The sequence below is a fragment of the Glycine soja genome, unplaced genomic scaffold (genome assembly GCF_004193775.1).
Source record: "Glycine soja cultivar W05 unplaced genomic scaffold, ASM419377v2 tig00010894_1_pilon_238161_387152, whole genome shotgun sequence".
Taxonomy (NCBI): Eukaryota; Viridiplantae; Streptophyta; class Magnoliopsida; order Fabales; family Fabaceae; genus Glycine; species Glycine soja.
The window spans coordinates 81,575-89,370 of NW_021143673.1; positions in this window are offsets into that span (position 1 = coordinate 81,575).

Below are 7,796 nucleotides of genomic sequence, written 5' to 3' on the forward strand. Positions count from 1 at the left end.
ACAATCACTCACAAACTCATCTGAAGCTCTCAGAACGGCTCCTGCTTCAAGCTCTAGTCTCTACAGATCTTCACATAGCAAAATCTCTCAAAACTCTCTAGAACTTGGACCTTTCTCTCTCTAGAATCTCTAGACATGCTTGTGCGCTTCTCTAAATCCGATTTCAGGCTTAAATAGGTGGCTTTGTTCATGCTTGTGCGCTTAGCGCAACTTTGAATCGCTTAGCGCACATTAATGAATTTCGGCTTAGCGCGTGCCTTTCTTGCTTAGCGGATGGACTGAAGCGGTGTGCTTAGTGAACCTGTACAACTCATTTTCTTCCAGATTCTTCCTTGCGCTTAGCCAATGAGTGTTGCGCTTAGCGGAGGCTCGTTAAGCCAGCGGATTGGCTTAGCGAGAAGGTGAAAAACAACACTTTTCAAAGCTTGCCTTATTAACCTGAAATTGAGAGAAAATGATTATTAAACACACAAAATGGAAGTACTAAGTATTTATTACCTATACTTAACATAAAATACTTATAACACTACAAAATAACCATAAATTGGGGAAGTTTGATACAATTTACATAGGTTTTATACACAAAAGTTAGTCGTATTCATCGACTAACACCCAACCCTTGCATCTGAGGCTGATTTGGTCCGCTAAGCTGGCCAAGGCTGAGCTAAGCCAACTTCAATTCGATCTGAATTCAGCTAAGCTACAGCCTGATCGCTAAGCCCATCATACACTTTGGCTAAGCGCGAGTCGTTTCCGCCAAGCTCAGTTCTTTGCGGCCAGAACTGGGGTTCATGAAGCTAAGCGCTAGTCATCGAGGCTAAGCTGAATCCCTTACGGTAATGTGAGCACTAAGCGAGTCCTTATCAACTAAGCGCATGCTCCTCTATACTTAAGATGCATCATTTTAGCTAAGCCAGTCCAGAGTCCGGCTTAGCGAGAGTTGCAGGTTTTCTGATCTGTAGACCTCGCTAAATGGACTTATCCGCACGCTAACCCAAGCCTGTGTGCTAAAAAAACTAATTTTGAATTTCAAACGTCGGCTAAGCGCGCGGATCTGCTAAGCGAGCCTCATTGAGAAACCAAACATCCCTCTGGCTCGCTTAGCGCAGTGGTCCACTAAGCGAGAGTGTCAAAAACTGCTTAAGTGAGTGTAACGGCAGTTACACTCACAATTGTCGGATTTCGCAAACTTCGTCTCTGCATTCTTTCTCTCCAAAATTTTGCACATTTTGCATCTGTGCTTTCTTTTTGCATTATCAACTTCCAAGCAATAATCATTCACCATCCAAGTAAGTTCCTTGTTTCCTTTTCTCTTTTTCTTGTCTAAACTTTAGGGTAGAAGACTTCACTTGTAGTTTTAGATTTTTAGGGTTTTAATGTTTTGTCAGAATTAGTTTAAGATTAGGACTATATATACGTGTATACTATATTGAGTATGTTGCACACATTGCATGTTTGATATGCCTTTTAAAGGCTTGAAAAGTGCAAGAAAATGAACTGCGTTTTCTGGAAAATGCGATGAACTCACTAAGCGAGCATGCTGCGCTAAGCGAGTTCATCAGTACTCATTGAATATAGGCATTCTCTGAAGAACTCGCTAAGCGCGCTTACCTCGCTAAGCGAGTTCATCCTTTGAGGATGAACACTCATCCTCTTGCTGAACTACCCGTGGCTAAGTGAGGCTGAATCGCTAAGCCCAGGTAACTTAGAGAATTTTTTTTGTTGATAGCCGCGCACTAAGCCGAGCTTTCCTGGGCCAAGCGCAATACGTTGCGACATCTGCTGCGCTAAGCGAGCCTCGCTCGCTAAGCTCCCAATACTTAGTGAAATTTTTGAATTGTTGGTGCTGCTAAGCGCAACCTTTGAGGAGCTTAGTGCATATTCTTGCGACAGATGTTCAGCTTAGCGGGCACTTTCCAGCTAAGCCAATTCTGCAAAAGCTGAATTTCTGCAACTTCCGCTAAGCGGCGCCACATGTTGCTAAGCGGTAGTGTGTTTTTTGTGAAGGCCAGCTAAGCGGACCATGTCTCGCTAAGCCGCCTATACCTTTTTCAGTTTTATTTTTCAGTTGTTGAATTTGAATAACTTGTGTCCTAATTAATTATTTGGTTTCTTTATTTGCAAATGGCTTCTAGGAAACGTAAAAGTATTGGTTCAAGACCCATAGTGTAGTATGACACAAGGAGATTCTCTTCCTTAGATGCTTGGACCAGATACATAGATAATGTCCTGGGGAGAAACATTTTACCAGAGAGGAAAGTAGAGATATATCACTCTGAGCAAGATGAGTTTAAGGCTGAATTGGAGAGGCGTAATTTCCATAAATGCCTCACCAATTTAGTCGATGGGGGCATAGACCTGGCTTTGGTGAAAGAGTTCTATGCACATTTATACAGTTTTGAGGACCATCCACCAAAGAAGTCCAGAGTCAGAGGTCATTTGGTGAAGATTGATGGTGACAGTCTCAACACATTCTTGGAGACACCTGTGGTATTAGCTGAGGGGGAGACCTTACCAGCTTACTCTAGATACTACAGGTTTCCTACTGACTATAGAGAGATAGAGGTTGCTTTATGCATACCTGGTCGAGGGTTCATCTTGAACTCTGAGGGCCATCCTGGGAAGATTCTTAGGAAGGATCTGACTACACTAGCTCAAGTGTGGAGTGTCCTCTCATACTCCAACTTGGCCCCACATCACACACTTCTGACTTGACAGTAGATAGAGCTAGGCTGATCTTTGGCCTAGTCTCTCACATGGATATGAACATAGGAGCACTGATCTCTGGCCAGATGACCTCTATAGCCCAGTCTAACACTTCTAGACTTGGGTTCCCTGCTCTAATCACCGCATTATATAGAACCAGAGGGATTGTCTCTGATAGCCTCACTTTTGAGCGCCTGAGCCCGATCATTACCTTGGCCTTCATCAGGAAGAACTTTTGGAACCCCGAGGATCTAACAGTTTCTAACCGAGGGGCTAGGAGGGCGAGGGCAAGGCCAGCTGAGCTTCCTTCTACTTCTGCAGCTCCTACTCCAGCATCCACTTCAGCAGCCCCTTCTATCCCAGCTCAGACATATTCTCAGTGCTTTGAAGCCATGCTTTAGAGCATTCATTAGGGACAGATCATTTTATTACAAATTTTATAGGTTGTGGCGCCTCCAGGATCTATTCCTTCAGTTGAGCAGTTCAGTGAGATGGTAGCCTGGCCCGGGACCCAACCTTCTCTTCACAGGGAGACCGTGGTTTAAGCTACTTTCCTTGATATCTGTCTTATGCCTAACTCCATCTAATTGTTCAAGTTACATTTTATTCTTCTCTTTGGATAACTGCATACCTTGTGAAAGACAAGTGATGAGGGAATTTTACTTCATTCTCTTATCATGCAATCAGTAACTTTTGTTGCATACACCTTTGTACATAGTCACTGCATGTTTTTGTCACTTGGGGACCAGTGAACTGTACTGTATTTGCTTGAGGACAACCAAAACTATAAATTTGGGGGAGTTGTTAGTTGATGAATATAACTAACTTTTGTGTATAAAACTTGTGTAAATTGTATCAAACTCCTCTAATTTATGGTTATTTTGTAGTGTTATAAGTTATTTTAGTTAAAGATAGGTAATAAATACTTAGTAATTCTATTTTGTGTGTGCAATAATCATTTTCTCTCAATTTCAGGTTAATTAGGCAAGTTTTGAAGTGTTGTTTTTCACCTTCTCGCTAAGCCAATCTATTGGCTTAGCGAGCGTCCACTAAGCGCAGCACTCATTGTCTAAGCGCGAGGAAGAATATGGAAGAAGATGAGCTATTCAGGTTCACTGAGCCCACCACTTCATCTCACTAAGCACAGCGCTTCATTCCATCCGCTGAGCGAGAAAGGCACGCGCTAAGCCGAAATTCACTAATGTGCGCTAAGCAGTTCAAAGTTGCGCTTAGCGCACGAGCACGAACAAGGCCACCTATTTAAGCCTGAAATCAGATTTTGTGAGAGGAGTTTGGGCTGAGAGCTGAAGCTTTGCATGTCTAGTGATTCTAAAGAAAGGTCCAAGTTATAGAGAGTTTTGAGAGATTTTGCTGTGTGAAGATCTACAGAGACCAGAGCTTGAAGCGGAAGCTGTTCTGAGAGCTTGAGATGAGTTTGTGAGTGGTTGTGAGATCCTAGAGGTGAAGGAGACATCCTCACCACTTGTATTTTTGCAATCTTTTATCTTGTTCTTCTCTTTGTTGTAAAGGAGGCTTCCTGGTTATGGAAAGCTAAAATCCTCTATTGAATCTTCCCTGTAGGTACTTGATGTAAATATCTTTCTATCTATTTAATGATGTTTTATGTGTTCTCTGTGCTATTAGCTTTTCATTCTAGTATACCTTTACCTTGATCATGTAGATGCATGCTTTGTTAGGGTCATTCAATAGTGGAAACAGGTCTGATTCTGATGACCTTGATGGGACAGGGCTAAGTTGTCGTACTATCACAAGGAATCGGGGTGCAATAATTTAGTTGTAGTATGTTTGTCTTAATGCGGTCCTGGTTGAGTTTAGTCCAACAAGAGGAATCTAAGGACGATGCTTGATCAAGATTAGGCTAAACTATTATGAGGAATCAGGGTTTAGCATCTCTGGAGAGACCATAGGAACACATGAGCATTGTTAGATAGAAAATATCTTTTTAGCATCAGGCACCTATTAGGAAGACCAACGCGTTTTCTACTTGTTTTTACACATCATTTCTCTCGTGTGATTTTCCTTTTTGCATAGATAGTTTTCATACCTGTTCATATTTACACTTAGATTTCCACACCAGACATCGAATCACTGAAATAGCTTACCAAGTAACACAAGTTCCCCGAGAGTTCGATACTCGGTTCTTACCATTTTATACTACTTGTGCGATCTGGTGCACTTGCCGGAAGCGAACATTAGCTCAATCAAATTAATCCCTAAATCCATTGAGATTGCAAATTAGGTTGAAATATCATCCAACCAATTTGTGATTAAAGTCTAAATTAGGAAAGGAATCCCTAAACTAATTCATTTTCAATCCTAAGCATATTCATAATCATGAAAATCGAAAATAGGATTGAAGAAAAAGATGAACATTCACATAGATTAGAAATACTAAACTAGAACCCAAATTTAGCCTTGCTTGGAGTGAATCCTTGGATTGATTGAGTGTTTAGCCTTCCATGATCATCATCAAGGGAAGATTCATGAAATTTGTGCAAGGAAAAGAGAGAAAAAAATGAAGAACAGTTGAGAGAAAAAGAGAGAAAAGATTTTGATCCTAAAACTTGCACAACAAGTAACTAATTATGTTTTTGGTACAAAAAATGAACTAAAAAACTAACTTCCACTAATATATACAGTTACTAATCATAAGGAAGGGGTGGGACTTGATTAGGCCCATCTAATCTATCTAATTAAACTAATTACACAAAACAAAGCCCAAATTCACAGTAATTATTGAAGTGCAAAGGTTCTGACTTCCAAGCCCAATTTGACCCTTGAAATAAAATAATTGGACCAAGCTTATTTGTGATAAAATTGAAGATCATTTTCTTATCTTTCCAGGGACTACTCACACACTCCATTTTAAGTTCTATAGTGTTCTATAGGCCCTGCACAAGGCAGATAGGTCAAGTAAGCACAAAAATCCGAAAATAAGCCATAATTATCAATTAAACTCAATCATTTGCCTAAGATCAAAACTAAGTTAAAGTGAGAAAATAAGGGTCAAAGAGGTTCCAATTGAGCTAAGAAGAATAGAAAAATACTAAACTACAAATGCTCAATCATCGTAACACAAGTAATAGGGGTCTAATTAGAAGTCGTACAATGCTGTGAAACACCCCGACTATGGGTTGTACTAGCTGCCTGGCTAGCTTGAGTGACCTATGGTAGTCGTCCTCCATGTTGGTCTCGTCGATGTAGATTAGTATCATCTCTAAAACATCCACAACCATGGCCCTGATGGCCACCACGAGATGTCTCCGAGTGAAACCTCTTATGTGAGTCATAAGAATTCCCACCCCTATCTGTATTTCCTTACTCAATAGTTAAAGCCCTATTCAGGGCTTGATCATAAGGCATGTCACCATGTGCTGCAATCTCCCTGAACAAGTAACTCTTCAAACCTTCCAAGAACCTCTAAACTCGTAACTTCTTAGTAGCCACCAAGTGTGGTGCATATCTAGAAAGTCACATGAATTGGATATTATACTCCATTGACATCTGATCTGTCTGCACAAGTGTCTCAAACTCTCGTGCTCTGCTGTCTCTAACACTTTGAGGAAAAAAGTAAGCTAGGAACAACTTGACAAACTCATACCATGCTAAAAGAGGTGATCTTGTTGGTCCCACAAGGCGCATGGTCTTATACCATCCCTTCGCTACATCACACAAATAAAAAGCTGCAAAGTGCACCATCCGAGTAGGGGAACAACCTAAACCTCAACATATCCATGACACCTCATCTACAAAGGTCTGAGGATCCTCATGAATGTCTGAGTTGCTGAAAGTCCATGGATTTAGCTTTGTGAATGCACTCAAGGGAACCTCTACCATAGTGGGCTAAACTAGTGGCCGCTCATGATGTGCACCATCCTGACTAGACTAGTCTCAAAAATTGGTTGTTGTTGCTCTGCCTATTGTTGCCTTCAATCCCTAACCACATCAACTAATTGTAGTAGTATTTCTTACATATTTTTCGTATTAGCAGTTAACTGAGCTAGTGTTGGGTTCCCACGTGTAGCTTTAGGAACCTCAACATTTGGCATTCCACCACCTCTACCATGTCTTCCTCGACCACAATCGTGACCACGTCCATGACCCCTTAGGGATATGTTTTGGGGTTAAGTAGAAGCCTCGTTAGAAACTGGATCACTAGCACACATATTCTTGGGTGGCATCTTGACCTAAGACAAGAGTAAGGATCAAAGATTTAATTATGAGGAAGAACTAGAAAAAAAAAACTTAGAATCAAATACACTAAGACAAAAACTCCAATCTAACAGTGGATTGTCATAGCCTCTTGCATGTAAGTTGTGCCCGGGTACACAAGTTACAAACAAGATTCCATAACAAACCAAATAATGCAGCTATATGACCTATCAACCTAGCTCTGATACCAACATTGTCACGACCCACTCTTGGACCATGACCAATGCATATACTATAATTTCCTTAGTCTAGCTAGCCTAAGAATCCTCACTCAAAATCACAATTTAAAGATCAACCAAAAGGGTTACCAAAATTCAACAAAGTTTTCCCTAAAAACAGGGCAAACCCCATATTGAATAACCTGTAAAAACATATCATATATCCAAAAAAATCTATATATATAAATATATATCCAGATCGAACAGTTAGATATCAAAGCCACAAATCACAACATAGGCCCTTGACATACTATCCAAAATATCAACTAATAGTGATGTTGGTCATACATACTAATCATCAAAGTGTCTCAACATCATAATTACACCATAAGAATATCTATAAGATAGGATCATCTAAATTTCAAAATAAAGGGATTTTTTTCTATATCTATTACTACCCTTATCCCTATAGCTGCATTATATTAGAGTCACAAAAAAAGTACTCTCCATCAAACTCAATGGAGGCCTACCAAAAGATACACAAATTCCTGGGTAAGTCGGCAAATCTCAGGAATTCAGCTACTTAACTACCCCGTGTAACGACCCGCCTCGTCGCTACGGTATCCACACTCTAATATTCGATAATTTCAATTTTTATAAAAAGAACTCCCTTAATTTTTTATTATGAAAATAGAAGTG